General features: G+C 38.4%; 1 long non-coding RNA gene across 1 annotated transcript in view; it reads right to left on the reverse strand.

The window, feature by feature from the left end:
* Gm21679 (predicted gene, 21679) overlaps positions 1-21463 on the reverse strand; it is a 55932-nt gene extending 34469 nt beyond the window's left edge. Inside the window, exons 1-5 of the long non-coding RNA NR_164188.1 lie at positions 21432-21463; positions 8693-8759; positions 8110-8144; positions 1024-1090; positions 428-462 (exon numbers count right to left, since the gene is read on the reverse strand). This is a non-coding gene — a long non-coding RNA (predicted gene, 21679). The remainder of the gene's footprint in view (positions 1-427; positions 463-1023; positions 1091-8109; positions 8145-8692; positions 8760-21431) is intronic.
* Between the last annotated feature and the right edge of the window lie 1869 nt (positions 21464-23332).

Here is a 23332-nt window from a genome sequence, read left to right on the forward strand (position 1 = left end):
CCTAAAATGCTTAGTGGTGGTTTTGCTTGTTTCCTTACAACAGCAAATTGGTTTTCTTGCTCACTTTACAATTTGCAGTTAATTTTGACATAGGCTTATTGCTGTGTTTTGTTTCTTTGGTTCTTTTTTTTTTTTTTTTTTTTTTGTTAATTTGCTGGGTTTGTTGTTTTTTGCTGGTTTTTTGTTTTTGTTTTCACCACTGAAGATGAAATTCATAACTTTTAATGGTGCTTTACCACTGAGCTACATCTTTAGTTAATCTTTAGTTTTGAATGTTGGATGAGAAGTCATCTGTATGTATTTTTTTAAAGAAAACTATAATTTCTGTGAAGCCTACAATTATCCCCCTATGCTATAGGTTCTATAGAGATCTGTTTCCCTCATTTGGCCTCTTCAAGAAACAGGGAAATATTTCTAAAACACATACCTCCAGATTTATCCAACATACTGCCTATTTCATGTCTGTGAAGACAGAACAATAAAAAATTAAAGCAAGAAATATAGGAGACTGGTAGGCCATTTTTTTACCACACACAAAACTTTACACAGAACCTTCTTTAATTTTTTATAATAAATATATAATGTTTGGTTTGGAACAAATGTCATATGCATATAAAATATATGGTGGACTACCAACTTGAACTTGGATTATTTACTTTTAACAATTCATACGTTTACACCCCACAAGGAGTTTATTCATAACTCTCCCACACTTGCCGAGACACTTTTTTTCCCCAGATAGTCCCCTACTTATTTTTATGATGTTTCTCCTTTGCTTTGAGTGTGTCAAAGATCACATGCAGGTGGTCCTATTGTATGAGTTCCTATGTGTTTGTGATCACAAAGTCTAAAGGATCCCAAGCTGGGCTTGAACTTAACATATAGCAGCATCTGACCTTGAAATGCTGATCTTCCTGAATCTACTTTTCCAGTGAAGGTAACACAAACACTACTTTTGAAGTACTCTATTGAACTGGCAAAAAAAAAAAAAAAGAAAAAAAGAAAAAGAATTGAATATATTACCCCCTGTCTTCATGTCCTTTTACTTGAGGCGATATATTTTCATCTTTACCAATTGCTGGGTTGTTTACTGTATTGACAATAGAAAATGTAAACATTTGAAAGTATGCAATATTAGTAATAGTTAATAAAGTACTATCAATTTGAATTTCTTTGGAAAAACTGCCCATTTTGAGTTTTTGAAACAGATTTTAAAAATTAAGTAATTACATCTAGGAAATCTAGGACACAAGGAGAAGAAAAATCATAAGGATAACAGGTATAGATGAGAAGTAAGATTTCCAAATTATAGGGCCAGTGAATATCTTCAACAAAACTATAAAAGAAACCTTTCCTAACCTAATGAAAGAGATGTCCATGAACATACAAGAAGCATGCAGAACTCCAAATAGTTTGGACCAGAAAAACAACAACAAAAACAAAAATCCCTGCCATCATATATTAATCAAAGCACCAAATGCACGAAACAAAGAAAGAATATTAAAAGCAGTAAGGTAAAATGGTCAAGTAACATATACAGGAATTCCTATCAGAATTACACCTAACTTCTCCCCAGAGACTATGAAAGCCATAAGATCCCGGGTAGATATCATACAGACACTAAGAGAGCAGAAATAAGAGCCAAAGCTATAATATGCAGCAAAACTATTTTACCATAGATTGAGAAAACAAGGTATTCCGTGAAAAAACAATATTTACACAATATCTTTGAACAAATCAAACCCTTCAAGGGATAATAAAGGGAAAACTCCAATATAAGGAGGGAAATCACATGCTAGCAAAAGCAAGATATTAATCTTGAAATAAACCTAAAAGAAGATAGCTACATGAACAAAATTCCAACAAAAATAACAGGAAGAAAGAAAGACTTTGTCTTAGTATCTCTTAATATCACCATATTTATTCACCAATTAGAAAGGAATAGACTAACCGCCTGGATGTGTAAGCAAGACCCAGCATACCAGAAACAAACCTCAGGGACAAAGACAGACATTACCTCACAGTAAAAGGCTGGAAAACAGTTTTCTAAGCAAATGTTCCAAAGAAACAAATTTGGAGTAGCCATTCTCATATCAAATAAGTTTGACTTTCAACCCAATGTTATCTAAAAAGACAAGGAGTGACACTTCATATTCATCAAAGTTAAAATTTACCCAGATGAATTTTCAATTCTAAACATTTATAGTCCAAATGCAATGGCATCCATATTCATATAAGAAATTTTAGTACAGCTCAAAATGCACATTGCACCACACACAATAATAGTAGAAGACTTCAACAACCCTCACTCATCAATGGAAAGATCCTTGAAAGAAAAATTAAAAAAAGACACAGTTAAACTAACAGAAGTTATGAAACAAATACATTAGTTGATATCTATAGAACATTTTATTCTAGAACAAAAATTGACAATTCTGCTAAGCACCTCATGACGCCTTCTCCAAAATTAACAATATAATCAGTCACAAAACATGCCTCAACAGATATAAAAATATCCAAATAATCTCATACATCCTATCTAATCACCAAGGGCTAAGGCTGATCTGAAATAATAATTTAAATAATTGAAAACCCATGTACACGTAGAAGGTGAACAAAAATCCAGTCAGTGATAATTCAGGTAGGGAAGAAATAAAAAAAATAATAATAAATATAAGACTTTTTAGAGTTTAAAAAAAAATGATGTTACTACATACCGAAAGTTGTGGAACACAACTAAAGCAGTGTTAAAGGGAATCTAATAGCTCTGAATGCCTCTAAATAGAAACTGTAGAGAAGATACAGTAGTAGGTTGACAGCACACCTAAAACCCCTTGAATAACAGGAAGGAAATTCACCCAAGAGGAGTTGAAGGCAGGAACTAATCAAACTCAGGGCTGAAATCAAACAAGTGGAAACAAAGGAACTATAACATAAAATCAAACAAACTAGGGGCTGGACCTTTGAGAAAGTCAACAAGATAGATAAAACATTAGCCAGACTAATTACAGGGCACAGGGAAAGTATCAACATTAACAAAACCAGTAATGAAAAGGGAGACATAACAACAGATACTTAGTAAATCCAAAAAAATCATCAGATCCTACTACACAAGCCTGTAACTTAGCAAAAGTGGAAAATCTGGATGAATTGGACAATTATCTAGACAGATGTCAGGTACTAAATTTCAATCAGGTTGAGATAAACCCTGTAAACTCTCCCATAACCCCCAAAGAAATAGAAGCAGTCATTAAGAGCCCCCCCTCCAAAAAAAAAAAAAAAAGCCCAGTATCTGATGGGTTTAGTACAGATTTCTATCAGACTTTCAATGAAACACCAATACCAACAATCTTCAATCTATTATGCAAAAACAAAAGAAAATGAACACTACTTAATTTGTTCTATGAAGCCACATTTACTCTTATACCCAAACCATACAAAAACCCAATGAAGAAAGGATACTTCAGACCAATTTAACTTATAAATATTGATGCAAAAATTCTCAATAACATTCTGTTAAACACAATCCAATAACACATCAAAATGATCATCCTTCATGATCAAGAGGCTTCATCCCAGGGATACAGGAATGGTTCAATATATGGGAATCCATCAATGTAATCCAATATGTAAAGAATCTCAAGGAAAAAACACAGTATTATCTCATTAGACGCCGAGGAATCGTTTAAAAAAAAATCAACACGCCTTCATGATGAAAGTCTTGGATAGATTCAGAAAGCAAGGCCCATAAATAAACATAGTAGCAAACCAGGATCCAACATCAAAATAAATGGAGAGAAACATGATGCAGTCCCACTAATATATGACAAGGCTTCCCACTCTCTCCCTACCTATTCACTATAGTACTAGAAGTTCTAGCCAGATTAAATAGAAAACAAAAAGAGGTCAAAAAGTTAAAAATTGGAATAGAACAAATGAAAATATCACTATTAACAGGTAATAAGATAGTATATTTAGTGACCCCAAAATATCCACCAAAGAACCCTTAAGCCTGAGAAACAACTTTAGCAAAGTGATTGGATATACAATTAACTCAAATAGATCAGTAGCTTTCCTCTACTAAAAGGATAAACCGGCTGAAAAGGAAGTTATGGAAGCAACACGCTTCACAATAGTCTCATATTTTAATACCTTGGTGTGACACGAAAAAAGCAAGTCAAAGTTCTGTAGGACAAGAACTTCAAGTCTCTGAAGAAAGAAATTGAAATTCTCAGAAGATGGAAATATCTCCCATGGCCATATTTTGGTGTCCCAAATAATTTAGTAAAAATGGCTTTCTTGCCAAAAGTAAGCTCTGATTCCATGCCCTCTCCATCAATATTCAAACTCAATTCTTTATAAAGATAGAAAGAGCAATATGCAAAATCATTTGGAATAACGAAAATCCAGGATATTGAAAAACTATTCACAACAATAAAAGAACTTCAGAGGGAATCATCCCTGACCTCAAGCTGTATTATAGAGAAATAGTGATAAAAATGTATAGTGACCATAAAGAAACAATGACTTCAGGAAGTTCACACGCAAACAGATAGGTCTAAAGTATATCATCCTGTATGAGGTAACACAATCCCAAAGGAAAAAATATGGTATGCACTCATAATAAGTGGATATTATCCTAAAAGTTCAGAATACCCAAAATGTAATTCACAGACCACATAAATCTTAAGAAGGAAGAAAAAAGTGTGCATGTTTCCGTCCTTCTCAGAATGGGGAACAAAATACTACTGGGAGGAAATATGGAGACAAAGTGCAGGGCAGAGACTGAAGGAACAACCATTCAGAATCTGCCCCACCTGTGGATCCATCCCGTATATAAACACCAGACCCTGTCACTATTGTGGATACCAACAAATAATTGCTGAAAGGAGCCTAATACGGCTGTGTCCTTAGGGGCTCTGCCAGAGGTTGGCAAAAACAGAGGCTCATGCTCACAGCCAACAATCAGACTGATAATGGGGTCCACAATGGAGGAGTTAGAGGAAGGACTGAAGGAGCTGAAGGGGTTTGTAACCTTACAAGAAGAACAATAATATGAACCAAGCAGACCGCCCCCCCCCCACAGAGCACTCAGGGACTAAGCCAGCAAACAAAGAGGGGGAACCATGGCTCCAGCTAAATACATAGCAGAGGATGTCCTTGTCAAACATCAGTGAGAGGAGAGGTCCTTGGTCATGTGAAGGTTGGTGCCCTAGTGTAGGCAAATACTAGAGCAGGGACATGGGAGTTGGTGGGTGGGGGAACATGCTCATAGAAGCAGAGGGAGGGTGGAATGGTAAAGGGAATTTCTGGGGTGAAACCAGGAAATGACTAATATTTGAAATGTAAATACACACACACACACACACACACACACACACACACACACACATACACACACACCGAATATGATGGCTTTAACTGTGACTTCAAGTGGGTTTATATGCAATCACAGGATGATCTAAATTTTGGTCCCATTGTTGCTAGGGTTTTGATAAATTAGAGTAAATGTGTTTGCATCTCAATCTCCAAATGAAATCATGGTTGCTTTTATCATAACCAAACTCCTCAATTTTTTTCATCATAATACAAATCTAAAGCAGATCTAAAATATAAAGTTTTTTCTGGCTGGACAAATATTTTACTGCTACAGCAAGAAGCTCTGGTTTCAATCTTCAACAAGGAAAAAAGGAAGAAAAAACAAACAAACGAACAAACAAACAAACAAATTTTAAATATAAAAAATAAAGAACACATATTTCCTCAGGCCCAGGTACATTTGTAAGGCTGGGGACTTCAGTTTCAAGGCCAGTCAAAGCTGCAGGTGAGGTTTCAGACAATCCTGAGATATTCAGTTAGAGCTTACTTTCCTAAACCAAAACAACAAATAAATAACAACAACCTGACCTGAATTATATCTGAAGTCCCAGCACTTCTGAGGCTGAGAGGAGCCTCTGTATTTTGAGGCAATTGGAGCCTATACATAGAAATTTCGGGAATCTGCCATTTTAACAACAGGTAGAGGTAAATGAAGACTGGTTTTCAGTTCGTTTTTAATGAATTCCTGGCAGTCAGCAGCAGCTAAAAGAAGGTTTTAATCTGTTGGCTCCACTAACTGACTTCCAATTTAATCACTCCTCACATCCCCAAGCCCCAAGAAGACTTCCAGGGTCTCCAATTCCCTGGCCTTCCTACTTTCTGTTAGGAGATAATTCTGTTCAAACTCCTGCCCTTAGCGAAGTTCTCTGTTTTTCTCAGCAGAGACCTAAGTGGGAAAAGTTGATTGTGAGCCTGGAAGCAGTACCTTCCTGAGTCCAGTGAGGGTCACCTCCTCTCCTTACTCCTAAAGTAACACCTCCACCCCTCCACCTTCTTCCCCACACAGGCCCCCAGCTCAAACAGGATTAATCATCTTTCAACAGACAATTGACTACCTCTACTGAGACTTCTCCCTACCACGCTTCCTCAAGAACCTTGCTTCCACAAGAACTCGGCTTGATGACTACCACAAAGCATACTGGGTAACAGGGTTTGGATAGCGGGAAAACAATCTCAGCCAAGGTCCTTGCTGATTGGCAGTGTTTGCACATGTGTACTAAGGGTGAGAAAGGCTCAATCAGTCGTCTGTCATTGAAGAGCAAAAAGGAGGTAGTATTTTAGCTGCCACTACTACCCAGAGGCTTTCCATTTTCCAAGTTTACAATACTAACTTGAAAGCTAAAATAAAACGGACCCCAAACAAGACTCTCCTACTTTGTTTCAGATGAAGGTGCTGTTGTTTGTAATTTTCAATTGTTTTATTTATTTAAGTAATTTGTTTTTGCATGTTTGTATTTATAAACATGCATGTGTGGTGCACATAGAAACTAGAAGAGAATTCCAAAACCCATGGATATAGAATTAAAAATGGTTTTGAGCCATTGTGTGGGTCCTAGGAACTAAAACTTGGTTCTGTCCAAGAACAACAAGTGTTCTTAATTTCTAAGCCATCTTTCCATACCTGTCCTTTGTGTCTTTTAAGGTGTGCTGATCATTTTTCTTGAAACATGTTTATTTGTACTATACAGTGGAGATTACAAAATTATAACACTTTCTTAATATTGACAATTTCCTCAAAGAGAAAAAACAAAAAGACAAAAACCATCATTTTAATGGATTGTGTAAATCACATAAAGAGTATTGTAAAAACCTGATGCATATACATTTCAGTATAAGTATGCATAAGAAGGCGGCAAATAGACATTTGCTGCATTCTCAATCACATTCCAACTTCCTTTTTTTTTTTTTTTTCAAGGCAGGGTTGTAGTCCTGGACCTCACCCTGGTTACCAACTGCTGGGAATAAGGCATGAACCACCTCTGACTGCCCAAACTTAAATCTTGAGACAGGTTCTGTCTGATTGTGCAGCTCACCAATGCCACTAGCCTGGCTAGCCAGCAAGCTGTCTTCACCTACTTTTCACTGGGTTGCAGCCTGCATTTTTAAAGCTGATTTAAGACCCCCTCCTTAATTTATATACTTTCAAGGAAAGCACATTACCAAAACAGCCATCTCTCTAGCCCCTCTGAGAGGTTTGTTCTCTTGTGGTAGCCACTGTATTTTTTTTTCTTCTCTAATCATGCCTAAGTTTAGGCTCCTAAAATGCTTATTGCTGGTTTTGCTTGTTTCCTTACAAGAGCAAACTCGGTTTCTTGCTCATTTTACAATTTGCAGTTAATTTGGCAAACTGGACAACCTAACATTTCATTTGCAAGACTTATAACTGTGTTTTGTTTGTTTGGTAGGATTTTTTTAAATTTGGTGCATTTGTTGGTTTGTTTGGGGTTTTGTTGTTATTGTTTTGTTTTGTTTCTTTGTTTGTTTTTGTTTGTTTATTTTTGCCACTGAAGATGAAACTCATCACATTTAAATGGTGATTTACCACTGAGCTACATCTTCAGCTAATCTTGCATTCTGAATGTTTGCTGAGAAGTTATCTCATATGTGTTTTAAAGGAAACTACAATTACTGTGAACCCTAAAATTGTCCCCTTTTGCTATACAGTCTAGAAATCTGATGCCCTCTTCTGACCTCTTTAAAAAACAGGCAAATACCTCCAAAAACACATACCTTCAGATTTATCCAACATACTGTCTACTTCATCTCTGTGAAGAAAGGAAAATAAAAAATTAATGCAAGAAATATAGTGGACTGGTAGGACATTTTTCTTACCCACACAAAACTTTAAAAAGAACCTTCTTTTAATTATTTATAATAAATATATAATGTTTGGTTAGGGACAAATGTAATATATATATATATATATTTATAATACATGGTGGAGTATCAAAGTGATCTTGTATCCTTTACTTTTACCAATTCATACATTAACACCCACAGTAGTTTATTCATTACTTTCCCACTCTTGCTGAGACCCTTCTTCTTTCCAGTTGGTCCCCCTCTTATTTTCATGATTTTTCTCCTTTTCTTTGTGTGTATATCTTGGAAGATCTCAGGCAGGTGGTCATATTGTACTAGTTGCTATGTGTTTGTTATCACAAGGTCTGAAGGACCTCAAGCTGGGCTTGAACTCAACATATAGCAGTGTCAGATTTGTATTGCTATCTTACTGAATCTACTTCTCCAGTGAAGGGAATACAAACACTACTTATGAAGTAATCTATTGAGCTGGCAAAAATATTGAAAATGTTACCCCATATCTTCATCTGCTTCTGCTTGAGGCGATATATTCTCATTTTTATCAAATGCTGGGCTCTTTACTGTATTAACAATAGAAAACAGTAACATTTGAAAGGATTCTATATAAGTAATAGTTAATAAAGTACTATCGATTTGAATTTCTCTGGAAAAACTCTCCATGTGAATTTTTGGAAAAGATTTTAGAAAGGAAATATTTACACCAAGAAAATCCAGGACACAAGGAGATGACAAAACTTAAGGATAATAGGTATCAATGACAAGTAAGTTTTTCAAATTTAGGGACAGTGAATATATTCAACAAAATTATAGAAGAAAACTTCCCTAACCTATAGAAAGAGTTGCCTATGAATATACAAGTAGCGTACAAAACTCCAAATAGTTTGGACCACAAGAGAAATTTCTTCCATCATATAGAAATCAAAACTCCAAATGCATAAAAAGAAAGAAAGAAAGAAAGAAAGAAAGAAAGAAAGAAAGAAAGAAAGAAAGAAAGAAAGAAAGAAAGGAAGAAAAGAAAAAGAAGAATATTAAAAGCTCTAAGGGAAAATGGTCAAGTGACTTATAAAGGAAATCCTATCAAAACTATACCTAACTTATCCCTAGAGATTATGAAAGCCATAATATCCAGGGCAGATGTCATACAGACCCTAAGGGAAAAGAAATGCCAGACAAGGCTACTAGACGCATCAAAAAATTTTACAATAGATTGAGAAAACAAGGTATTCTGTGAAAAAAACGATATCTACACAATATGCTCGAACAAATCAAGCCCATCAAGGGGGTAATAATGGGAAAACTCCAATATAAGGAGGGAAATTACACTCTAGAAAAACCAAGAAATTGATCTTGAAGCAAACCTAAAAGAAGAAAGCTACATGAATCACATTCCAACTCTAACAACAAAAATAACAGGAAGGAACAACTACTTTTCCTTAATATCTCATAATATCAGCGGACACAATTCACCAATAAAAAGACATAGAATAACAGACAGGATGTGTAAGCAAGACCAAGCATACTAGAAACAAATCTCAGGGACAAATACAGATATTACCTTAGAGTAAAAGGCTGGAAAACAATTATCCAAGCAAATGTTCCAAAGAAACAAGTTGGAGTAGCCATTCTAATATCAAATAAATTCGACTTTCAACCCAAAGTTATCAAAAAAAAAAAAAAGAGGAGGGACACTTCATATTCATCAATGTTAAAATTTTCCAAGATGAATTCCCAATTCTGAACATTTATACGCCAAATGCAATGTCATCCACACTCATAAAAGAAACTTTAGTAAACTCAAAAACACACATTGCACCCCAAACAATATTAGCTCAACACCCCTCCCTCATCAATGGAAAGTCCCTGGGAACAAAAATTAAAAAGAGACACAGTTAAAATAACAGCAGTTATGAAACAAATACATGAGTTAATATCTATAAAAAATTTATTCGAATAGAAAAGGATATCCCTTTTTCTCAGCCCCTCATGATGCGTTCTCCAAAATTGACCATATAATCAGTCACAAAACTTGTCTCAACAGATATAAAAATATCGAAATAATCCTATGCATCCTATGAGATCACTAAGGACTAAGGCTGATCTGAAATAGAAATATAAGTAATTAAAAACACACATAAACACAGAAGGTGAACAAAAATATAGTCAGTGATAACTCAGACAAGGAAGAAATAGAGATAAATTTAAGACTTTTTAGATTTTAATGAAAATGAAGCTACAACATATCAAAAGTTATGGGACACAATGGAAGCAGTTCTAAGAGGGAAACTCATACCTCTGAATGCCTCTGAATCGAAATTGGAAAGAGGATACTGGAGTAGGTTGACAGCACACCTAAAAACTCTAGAACAAAAGGGAGCAAATTCACTCAAGATGTCTTTAAGGCAGGACAAATATCAATCTCATGGTTGAAATCAACCAAGTGCAAACAAAGGAATTACATAAAAAAATCAAACAAGCTAGGAGCTGGTTCTTTGAGAAAATCAACAAGAATTATAAACCATTAGACAGACTAAGTACAGGGCACAGGGACAGTATTTAAATTAACAAAACCAGAATTGAAAAGGGAGACATAACAACAGAAACTTAGGAAAGTCAAAGAATAATCAGATCCTACTAAACAAGTCTATACTCAACAAAAATGGAAAATGAGGAAAACAAATGGACACGTATCTAGACAGATATCAGGTACCAAATTTAAATCAGGATCAGAGAAATTCTGTATTACTTCCATAACTCCTAAAGAAATAGAAGCAGTCATTAATAATCTCCCAACCAAAAAAAGCCCAGGATCTGATGAACCATCAGAGTTTAATAAGATCTTCATGTGATAGACCCTGACTTAGATTGTTTCTCACTTGAAGGTAAAGCCCCTGGACATTCCCCAAGCTTGTTTTCCCTGATCTCTAAAAATGCAGCCAGAAAGAATTTCTTTGTTGTCTATAGTGAGCAAACAGACTTTTCATTTCTTATCCTTACAGCCAGAGATATGGTAATTGTAATTTTACCAAGGACATCCAGCAGAAAATAACACTCCTCTCAACTCTTCCCATACCTTCCCAAATCTCCTCCCAACCCTCCTAAACCCTCCCAACTCTTCCCAACTTCTCCCATCTCTCCTCCCAACTCATCTCAGTTCCTCAGCTAGCTGTTAAAAGCCCCCCACTGTCACCATTCAGGGTCAAAATCCCTTACCCTGCACAGTGTTAAAAATGTCCTCAGTTAGCTGATAATAAATCCTCTTGCAGTTTGCATCAAGTGTGGTTTTCTCTGGAGTTATTGGTGTCCTGGACAGTTCATCCAGGGACTTGAGTGGAGGCCAAACTTTGGGGTTCTTACATATGGGGGCTCGTTTGCCTGGATTTGTGGCCTATCCCATTTCTCAGAGATGCCACTTGCCGGTAGGATCCTGTCTTTGTCTATGTTTTTGTCTGCCGGCAGTGTTTGAATTCAGAATTCATGGTTTACAATCTTTCTATTCTGTATGGAGGGGAGGGTTACTGACAGGCATGTCAGGAGTAATCGCACACTATACTGGGAGACATCCCTGGAGGTCTGAGGGAGCTCCAGGGATGCCTGGACATCTCCCATCAGGGTGCCAAGTAAGTGTGTGCTCAATTGGCCATCTTTTAATGTTCCTGGGTACCAAGTGAGAGTGTGTTTACTGTTTCTGTTACTGGGTGCCAAGTGAGAGTTTGCTAACTCGGCCATGTGTTTCCGTTACTGTATATATTGTTTGTCTCCCTGTATGTGACTATGCAGTTTGGATAGACTATTAGCACTCCCCTTGGATTGACTCATGAGCATCAAACTGAAATTATGACTAGGACTCACAATCTCTTTGTAGATGTCAAAAAGAGATTTTGGAGAACTTTCTGCTCTACAAAATTGCCACCTGTTGATGTTAGTTGACCACCAGAGAGCACCTGGTTGAAACCTTGAGTACAGAAGAACAAGCTGGGCTCCCTAGTCCTAGCTTTCTGCCACTAAGTGGAAAAAAAAAACAAAACAAAACGAAGATGTAAATGGCGGGGGGAAGGGAGGAATGCAACCCTTGGCTCCTCTTGAGATATTTCCAGAGATGTAATAACCTCCAGAATGGCGTGATACTCCACCCTCATATCCCCAACCGGTCCCTTCCCAGATATCTCAAAAGGGTACTGCTGGAAACATGGGGGCGTGACCAGCTTCTGGAAACCAAGACTAATGAGCTCAGAGCCTATTGAGACCAGACTCAACAATCGCGCTGGCTTTAAGTACTTATGGCCCTACTCCAGCAGACCATGGAAATGCAGCTCCTTCAGTATTGGCCTTTTTCCTCCTCTGATCTCTACAATTGGAAGGCAAAACATGCCCCCTTCTCTGAAAACACCTCTAGCCTTACTAATCTAATGGAATATCTCATGTTCTCTTATCAGTCCACTTGGGATGACTGTCAATAGCTATTGCAGTTTAATTTTACCACAGAGGAGAAGGAAAGGATTCTGCTTGAGACAAGAAATATGTGCTGGGAGCCAATGGATGGCTGACACAACTTCCAAATGAAATAGATGCAGGCTTCCCTCTGAATGGTCCTGACTGTGACCCTAACAGGCCTGAAGGTAGCAAGCAGTTGACACATTTACACAGGGGTAGGGTAGCAGGAAAGGGAGGAGCTAACAGGCACCCAAGCAATTTGGTCAAGGTAAGAGGGATCCTAAAGGGGAAAAGGAGCCCCCAGCAGTGATTTTAGAATGCCTCTTAGAATCATACAAGCATTACGCTCCCTTTGACACTATGTCAGAGAGCCAGCAGGCAGCAGTGGCCATGGCTTTCATTTGGGCATTCTGCTTCTGACATTAGGCGAAGGTTACAGCATCTAGAGAGTCTGCAAACATTATCTTTTCAAGATCTGTTTAAGGAGGCAGAGAAAGTGTACCATAAGAGAGAGACTAAAAAAGAAAAAGGAGAAAGAGAAGAGAGAGTAGCTGAGTCAAGAGAAAGTAGACCAGATGGAAGGCAGGATAGAAATTTAATTAGGATTTTGGATACATTAGCAGTTGATAACGAAGTTTATAGAAAAGATGGAGGGAATAGGCAGACAGGGTAACTGGGCAACACAGGGCCAAAAAGACCTCAGAACTCCATAGGACCTTCACACCACCTGTAGATAAGGACCAATGTGGGTACTGTAAAGAAAAGGGACACTGGGCAAGAGACTGCCCCAAGAAAGAGACAGATACCAGACCACCTAAGTCCTTATCCCAGAGGATGATGACTAGTGGATATGGGGAACAGACACCCTACGTGAGACTAGGGTAACCCTAACTGTGGAAGAGACCCCCATGGCTTCCCTTCATGATATCAGAGCAGAGTTTTCAGTCCTGACAGAGCCACTGGAGAAATTGAGGAACCAGCAATCCTTAGTATTCGGGGCTACTGGTCAGAAACCATACTCTTGGACCACTGATAAGAAAGTTAATCTATGAATAAGCCAAGTAACTCATTCCTCCCTCATCATTCCTCAAGCCCCACCCCATTATTGTGGAGAGACATACTAGCATATTTAAAATTCCAAATAAGCTGCTCTTTGCAAGGAACTTCAATCCCTTGGCAAGCCTCTGTCTCTATAAATTTAACATCAAAATTGGAAGAAGTATATAGATTACATGAGCCTCAAGCCCCATCAAGAAAAGTACTAGAATGGACCTAGTTAGAGAGATATCCAACAGCCTGGGCAAAGACTGGGGGTATAATTGAGGCAAAAATGGTGCCCCCCATCATTGTGAGATTGAGAACTGGTGTGATTCCTTTCGGGGTACAACAATACACCATGAGCAAAGAGGCCGGAGAGGGCATCAGACCTCACCTTCAAAGGCTCTTAGAACTAGGCGTGTTTGGTCCTTTGTCAGTCTTCCTGGAATACTCTGTTGCTACCAGTTAAAAAGCAAGGCTTTGCCACCTGGCACTCACTAATAATCCCTTCTTACTAAAGAGACTGGGACTTTCTCATGGACCCCATATATGGGGAGGCCTTTAAAAAGATTAAAAAATCGTGCTTAGTGCCTCAGCCCTAGTCCTGACAGATGTGACATGGCCATTCACTCTCTATTTAGATAAAAGAGCAGAAATAGTGAGATAGGTCCTGACCTAAGCTCTGGGGACATAGACAAGACTTGTAGTCGACTTGTAAAAAAAAAAAAAAAAAAAAAAAAAAAAGACCAAGTGGCCAGTGGATGCATTCTTGCTTAAAAGCTACCACTGCTGTGCCAGTACTTCTCAAAGATGCTGACAAACTGACTCTAGGTCAAGGAACTATAGTAGTAAACCCCCTCTGCCCCCATGCCTTAGAAAGCATTGTTAGACAGCTGTCAGATTGCTGGATGACTAATGCTCATGGGACCCATTATCAGAGTCTCTTACTGACTGAGAGAGTGTAGAGAGAGTGTAGTTTTCACCCCTGCTATCCCTAATCCTTCCACCTTGCTGCCTGAAGCTGGCAACTCCCTACCAGTGAAGGAGTATAGACATCCTGGCAGAAGAAATCAAAACTAAGAAAGAAGTCACTGACCAGCCATGGCCAGGCTGCCCCAATTGGTACACAGATAGTATCAGCTTTTTGATTGAAAGTAAAAGAAAAGTGGTGCCAGCAGTGGTCAACGGAAAAGAAACCATCCGTGCCAGCAGCTTTTCTGAAGGAATGACTGTCCAGAGAGAAGAGCTAATCACACTCATCCAAGCCTTGCAGCTGGCAATAGAATAGAACATCAATATCTAAACAGACAGCAGGTATGCCTTTGCCACCACTCACATGCATCTTTTATCTTTATCTTTATCTTTATCTTTATCTTTATCTTTATCTTTATCTTTATCTTTATCTTTATCTTTATCTTTATCTTTATCTTTTTATCTTTAGAAAAAAGGTGCTACTCACATCTACTGGGGAAGATATTAAAAATAAAAAAGAAACCAAGAGACTGTTAGAAGCCATACACTTTGCAAAAAAACTTGTCATCATACATTGCAATAGTCACCACAAAGTCCATGAGGCCCTAGTGAAGGGAAATCTGATGCCTGACCTGGCTGCCCTAAGAGAAAAAAATAAAGAATGTCAAGACCATTATAATCTCAAAGATGCAGGCTTTGATTATACTCCAGAAGATCAGGAATTAACAGGCAAAATACCTGATATATGTGTGCATACTACCCAGGGAGTCGCTAAGACCCAAGATGGTTGCTCTGTCCTGCCCACAAGAGAAAGGTAATCTACAGCATCAATCTACAACACCTCATGCCCTTGGAAAATCAGAAGGTCAAAAAAATGTTAAGAGCTCAAATTGCTATATTATAAGATTGCCAGATGTTGCCCATGAGATTGTTAATGAATGCCAAGCATGTGCCCTCACCATTGCTGGGCACCACAAGAACACCCCCCAGAAAGTGGATAAGAGTTGACTGACCAAGAGCATACAGAAAAGTAGATTTTACTGAAGTTAAACCAGCCAAGTACAGTAATAAACATCTATTTGTTTTTTGTAAACACCTTTTCAGGCTTGGTAGAAGCCTTCCCCACTAAGAACAAGAACACCTTTGCCATGGCAAAGAAGATATTAGAGGAAAATTTCCTAAGATTTGGCATCCCTAAGGTACTTTCGTCAGCCAATGGCCCCTCCTTCATTGCCCAGGTAAGACAAGGGTTAGCCAGACAATGGGGGATCCATTGGAAGATACATTGTTCTTATATATGCCAGACTTCAGGACAGGTAGAGTGGATGAATAGAGCATTAAAAGAAACCTTGACTAAATTGGTTTTAGAGACCTGCAGAAAAGATTATGCAGCTCTTTTTCCCTTCACCTTGTTCTGAGTATGGAACACCACAGGGAAATTTAAACTTACACCATTCGAACTCCTCAACTGGGGACCCCCCCTTTAACAGAAGCAGGTGGAATGTTTGACCCTCATGTTTCTTTTTCAGAACTCCCACTAGCTCACTTGAAGGACCTACAACTGGTCAGAAAAGATGCCTTGGAAATGTTGAAACACAATAAAAAACTAAAACAAAAATACAAAAACAAAAAACATACGAACCAGAAACCATCTTGGTGCCACATAAATTTCAAACAGGAGTACCTGTCCTGGTCTGGACCCACCATTCTGGCAAACTTGAACTCAGATCAAAAGGACTCTCCCTGATGCTTCTCACAAGCCCTGCTGCCACACCTCCAGCATATGCCCAGTTCTGGCATCCAGCCTGCCATGGCCCTCTGGCCTGGCACTGCTCACACACAGTGGGCACTGCACAGGAACCTCCCTCCCTCCCTCCTCCCACTGGCAAGAGGCTCTTTTGTCTCATTCAAGGGGCTTCTGAGGTTCTCAATCTTACATATCCTAAAGCTGTGACCTCATGTTGGCTTTGTTTGGCAGCTGGGCCAGAGGTTTAATTTTCTAACTTATAAGATCAGAACTATGTACTAGAAGGAGTGGGAACTGTTGAGACCCCAACTCAGAGTGTTTCTCCCTGGAAGGTAAAGCACCTGAACATTCTCCAAGATCGTTTTCCCTGATTTATAAAAATACAGCCAGAAAGAGACTCCATGTTCTCTACAGCCACCAAAAAGCCTTTTGTTTTCTGAGCCATACAGCTAGAGATTCAAAAATTGGAGTTTTGCCAAGGACATCCGGGCAGAGAAGAACACTCCTCCCAACTCTTCCAAACTCCTCCAAACTCTCCTCCCAAATCATCCCAATTCCTCAGCTAGTTAATAAAAACCCTCTTCTGTCACATCTCAGAGTCATACGCCCCTGCCCTGCACAGTGGAAGGAGTTTGTCCTTAGCTAGCTGATAATAAAACCTCTTGCAGTTTGCATCAGGTGTGGATTTCTCTCAAGTCATTGGGGTGCTGGCCACCTCATCCCGGGACTTTACTGCACTTGAGAGGAGGTCCATCTTCGGGGTCTTACACATGGAGACCTAATACCAAAACTCTTCAAACTATTATGCAAAATCAAAAGAGAAGGAACACTATTGAATTTGTTCTATGAAGCCAGATTACAATTATATTCAAATCATACAAAAACTCAATGAAGAAAGGAAACTTCAGACCATTTTCCCTTATGAATATCGAAGCAAAAATACTCAATAAAATCACTGCAAACCAAATAAAAGAATACATCAAAACGATCATCCATCATGGTCAAGTAGGCTTCATCCCTGTGATGCAGGGATGGTTTAATATATGGAAATCTGTCAACTTAATCCACTATAGAAACAAACTCAAAGACGAAAACAACATGATCACCTCATTAGATGCTGAGAAAGCATTTGACAAACTACAACACCCATTCATAATAAAAGTCCAGGATAAATCAGGAATTCAAGGCCCATACCTAAATATAAAAAAAAAAATAGCAAACCAGTAGGAAACATTAAACTAAATGAAACAATCCCATTAAAGTCAGGGACGAGACAAGACTGCCCTCTTTCTTTATACCTATTCAATATAGTAGTTGAAGTCCTAACCAGAGCAATTAGACAACAAAAGGAAAACAAATGAATACAAATTGGAAAGGAAGAAGTCAAAATATCACTATTTCCAGAATATATGATAGCATGTATCAGTGACCCAAAAATGCACCAGAGAAATCATAAACCTTATATATGACTTCAGTGCAGTAGGTGAATATAAAATTAACTCAAACATATCAGTGGCCTTTCTCTACTCAAAGGAAAAAGAGGATGAGAAAGAAATTAGGGAAAAATCACCCTTCACAATACTCACAAATAATATAAAATAGCTTGGTGTGACTCTAACTTAGAAAGTGAAAGATATATATGATAAAAACTTCATGTCTCTGAAGAAAGAAATGAAACAAGATCTCAGAACATGGAAAGAACTCCCATGCTCATGGATTGGAAGGATTAATATAGTAAGAATGGTTGTTCTGCCAAAAGTAGTTTATAGATTCAATACAATCCCCATCAAAATTCCAACTCAATTCTTTTCTGAGTTAGAAAGGGCAATTTACAAATTCTCCTGAAATTTGAAAACAAACAAACAAACAAACAAACAAAAAAAGAAAATCAACAACAACAAGAACAACAACAACAACAACAAAAAACCTAGTATAGGAACAACTATTCCCAACAATAAAAGAACCTCTTGTGGAATCACCATGCCTGACCTCAAGCTGCACTACAAAACAATTGTGATAAAAACTACATGGTACAGGTATAGTGGTAGACAGGTAGATAAATGAAATAGAACTGAAGTCAGAGAAATAAACCCACACACATATAGTCACTTGATCTTTGACAAAGGAGCTAAAACCATCTAGTGGAAAGGAGACAGCATTTTCAACAAATGGTGTTGGTTCAATTGGCAGTTAGCATGTAGTAGAATGTAAATTGATCTATTCTCATCCCCTGTGCAATGCTCAAGTCTAAGTCGATCAAGGGACTGCACATAAAACCAGAGACACTGAAACTTATAGAGGAGAAAGTGGGGAATAGCCTGGAATACATGGGCAAAGGGGGAATATTCTTAAAAAAAATACCACCAATGTCTTGTGCTATAAGATTAAAAATGGACAAATGGGACCTCATAAAATTGATAAGGTTATACCTAGAAGTTCAAACGTAATAAGGAAACATGCTTCACTTTGTCCATAGCAGCCTTATGTATAATAACAAGAAGCTGAAATGAACACAGATGACTCTCTTTAGAGGAATGTATATAGAAAATATGGTACATTTACTTAATGAATTACTACTCAGCTATTAAAAACAATGAATTCATGAAATTTTTAAAGAAATGGATGGATCTGGATGATATCTTCCTAAGAGAGTTAACCCAATCACAAAAAACACACATGATATTCCCACATTGATGAGTGGATATTATCCCTGAAGCTCAGAATAACCAAGGTAAAATGTGAAAAACCCATGAAACTGAAGAAGGAAGACCAAAGTGTGGATATGCCGTTCCTTCTTAGAATGGGGAACAAAATAATCATGGAAGGAGTTATAGAGACAAAGATTGGAGCTGAGAATAAAAGAATACAGAGACTGCCTCACTTGGGGATCCATCCCATAAAAAACCACCAAATCCAGACACTACTGAAGATGCCAACAAGGGCTTGGGTGCAGGAGAATGATATAGTTGTCTCCTGAGAGGATCTGCTAATGCCTGACAAATAAAAAAGTGGATGTTCACAGACATCCTTTGGACTTAGCACAGGGTCCCCAATTATGGATCTGGAGAAAGTACCTAAGGAGCTTAAGGAGTTTGCAGGCCCCTAGAAGAAAAACCAACATGAACTAACAAGTACCCCACAATTCCATGGGATTAAACCACCAATCAATGAAAACAAATAATGGGACATATGACTCCAGCTTCATATGTAGCAGAGGATGGACTAGTCAGGCATCAATGGGAGGAGAGACACTTGTTCCTGTAAAGATCCTATGCCCCAGTATGGGGGAATACCTGGGTTAGGAATTGGTAGATGGTGTGTTGGGGAGATGGGGGAGAGGGGAGAGGACAGGAGATTTTTTGGAGTGGAAACTAGAAACGGGGATAATATTTGAAATGTAAATAAGGAAAATATATAATAGAAAAAAATGGAAATAATTTATTTGCAGGTTTTATGAAATAAATTCATGTTTGGCAAACATATTATGCGAACAATGTTCACATCTTTTCTTGAGGCAAAATCAAGAAAGTTCTTCTCTCTCAACATATGCTGATATAGTTCCAAGAGTAGGTTTATGTGCTGCAAAACCTTGTATATAGGAATAGAGAGATATAGGTAAAATTAGAAATGAAGTATATGTAAACTCTTAACAAAGACTTCTTCCATTTCAGGTGACTAGGTAAAGTCTAATGAACTGCAGGACACAATTAATACTGGAAATGCTATACCTTCCGAAAGAGCCTCCTCTGAAACTTTTATATCATCGTCCTCATCATCAAAGTCCAAAAGTAATAAGTAACTTTCCTTTGGTATCACCTTCAATTTCTTAAGAGCCATTTTTCTCATAAGAACTCAGTAGTCTTCTTAGTTAAAAAAAAAAAACAATAAAAATAAAAAGAAAAAAAAAGAACTTAGTTACCTGATTAAAAATTATCATTTAAATAATTAAAAATAACAAAAAATCAAAAAATTATTTTAGCTCAATGAAAGATCATTTCTTTTTTACTTAACATGTATATTTTTAATCAATTGCCTTTGAGAGAGTTCTGTGTACATATTCAATATGGTGATGCATATATATATACACTTACCCGTACCATTTCCTCCGTGTATCCCATTTATCATGTCCCTCTCCCTCACAACTTGTTTTAAAAACTTCTTTAACTCACTTCTTTAAAAACCTCCTTTAGAACCTAAGTTATCAATCTGCCATTTCTCAGTTTAAAAAAGAGACAAAAACTGGCCAACCTTCAACATATGAGTCCTCCCCTCCTCCCAAAAAAATGATGAGCAACATCCTTTAACCGTTGAGGCATCTGAATTTTGGTCCTATCTCCCACAGAATATTTTTAAACAAAACATCAGCAATTCTGTTTAACAGTTTATCTCAGTCTAAGGTAAACTCACAGTTCTATCCAGAAAGATAAAGAACATGGTAACTGTATATTCATATCAAAAAGATCCACCACTAAGTCTACAAAAAAACATGAACTACCACCACCACCCACACAGAAAGACCTTATATTGGAGAAATTAGTGATTTGGAGAAGCCGAGGATTTCAAACATCTGAAGATTCTAAGTTCAAGGCCAGGCCAAGCCGGGCCAGCTGAAACTACAAAGATAGATCCCATCCTACAGAACCTAAACTGAGAGAAAAAGCTGAAATTGGTGGTGCAAGTCTTTAATCCCAATACATGGGAGACTGAGACAGAAAGATCTGTGGTCAGAATCCATCCCCAATGACTTATGAATCTCTTACAATATCTCCTCTTCTTCTTTTCATTCATCTTCCTATGCCATTCTACTGTCTGCAATGTTCATACAGTCTATACCAAAGGAACACACCATAGAGAAGACAATGAGGAGGGAGGAATCCTCAGTGTGTTTCTAAGGGATCCTGAACATCACACAGGACAATCGCCAAGGCATCTCACCAATGGCTCCCTGTTCCCTGACCCACAGTCCTGCAGCTGGTTCTCTGATCCTATCCCCAGGCCCCAAGCTTTTCTCTTCCAAGGGTTCCCAATTCTCTATGGCCCTGACCTGTTCGATCCTCTTCCATGAATACGGTCCTCCACCTTCCATTCACCCTCAGATTCCACAGAAAATGGCGATCAGGAGGCTTTTCCTCACATAGTGGCCTCCTGGGCCTGAGATTCCCCACCCTGTCACACCTCGATTAACTGTCCAACAACCCTGATCAGGGCAGACTATCACTTACAGCTCATCTAAGAGGAGAACACCTTCCCAACCGCACCCTTCTGTGCTTAGCTCCTCAATGGCAAAAAAAAAAAAAAAAAAAAAAAAAAAAAACGTTGTCAGAGGCCAGACCCGGACAGAAGCCTCAGAGGATCCTTTGTGATGCCAGCTGGAGCAAACCGGTCTCACCAAAGGACTGTGCTGATTGGCTGAATACACCCTGCGCATGCGTTCACGGAATACCAAGTCCTTTGAAGGGAGATTTTAGAAGGTGGGAATAATCTACTGGCTTTAAGACAAATGATTTCCAGTTTGTTGGTTGACAAGTGCTTACAGACTTGAAAATCCAGAACAAATATGTAACATATGAAATAAGCAAATGGCTTTACTTAATTTCAGCTGTAGAGGCTCTTGTAAGCATTTTTGGTTTTTTATTTATTTATGTGCATAAACATTTAATAATGTGGACTTCTGCATGTACCCATGCACAGCAGAAGAGTCTATGCTGCCCCTAAGAGTTTAGAAGGGAGCATACACATTTCCTTCAACCCCTGGTACTCTCCTGTCTCTACTTTCCTAGATCTCAGCTTGATAGAAGAGTGTGCTAGGCAGTGCAGGCCCTCTCACTCTCACCTATGTGCTTGGCCGCTCAGGCCCTCTCTCTCACTTAGGCGTTAGGCTGGGCAGGTCCTCTCTCTCTCTCTCTCTCTCTCTCTCTCCCTCCCTCCCTCCCTCCGTTTCTCCCTCCCTCCCTCTCTCTCTCTCTCTCTCTCTCTCTCTCTCTCCCTCCCTCCCTCCCTCCGTTTCTCCCTCCCTCCCTCCCTCTCTCTCTCTCTCTCTCTCTCTCTCTCTCTCTCTCTCTCTCTCTCTCTCTCTCTCTCCCTCCCTCCCTCCCTCCCTCCCTCCCTCCCTCCATTTCTCCCTCCCTCTCTCTCTCTCTCTCTCTCCTCTCTCTCTCTCTCTCTCTCTCTCTCTCTCTCTCTCTCTCTCTCTCTCTCTTAGGTGCTAGGCTTCACATGTCCTCTCTCTCTCTCTCTTATGTGCTAGGCTTCCCAGGACCTCTCTCTCACTTAGATGTTAGTCCTTGCAGGCCCTCTTTCTCACTTATGTGCTAGGCTGGGCAGGGCCTCTCTCTCACTTATATGCTAGGCTGCCCAGGTCCCCTCTCTCACTTATGTGCTAGGCTGAGCAGCCCCTCTCTCTCACTTATGCCTCTGTTGCCTACAGAGGCCGCAAGAGAGCACTGTTTCTCTGAAACTGTGATTGTGCATATGTTATGAGCCACAATGTGGGTGCTTTGTGCCGGGTCCTCTGCATAGAATAGGTGCTTTTCTTTTCTTTTTATTATTATTATTATTATTATTATTATTATTATTATTATTATTATTATTATTATTATTATTATTAAATTTCAAGACAGAGTTTCTCAGTGTAGCACTGTCTGTCCTGTAACTTACACCAGGCTGACTTTGAACTCAAAAATCCTTGTCTTCTGCCTCCCAAGTGCTGTGATTGAAGGCATGAACCACCAATGCCCAACCAACAGTTGCCCTTAACAGCTAGTTTTTCCATTTTTTCAACTAGTCTAGTGTGTATTTCATGTATCCAAGAGCATTCCGCCCATTTACTTCCAGTGTTTTCCTACTTATGCATTAGATTTTTAAGGCTGGTTTGGTGGAAAGAAATGAAAGGAAGTAGTTAGACACTTTAATAATAATAATAATAATAATAATAATTAATAATAA

The sequence above is a fragment of the Mus musculus genome, chromosome Y, assembly GCF_000001635.26.
Source record: "Mus musculus strain C57BL/6J chromosome Y, GRCm38.p6 C57BL/6J".
NCBI lineage: Eukaryota > Metazoa > Chordata > Mammalia > Rodentia > Muridae > Mus > Mus musculus.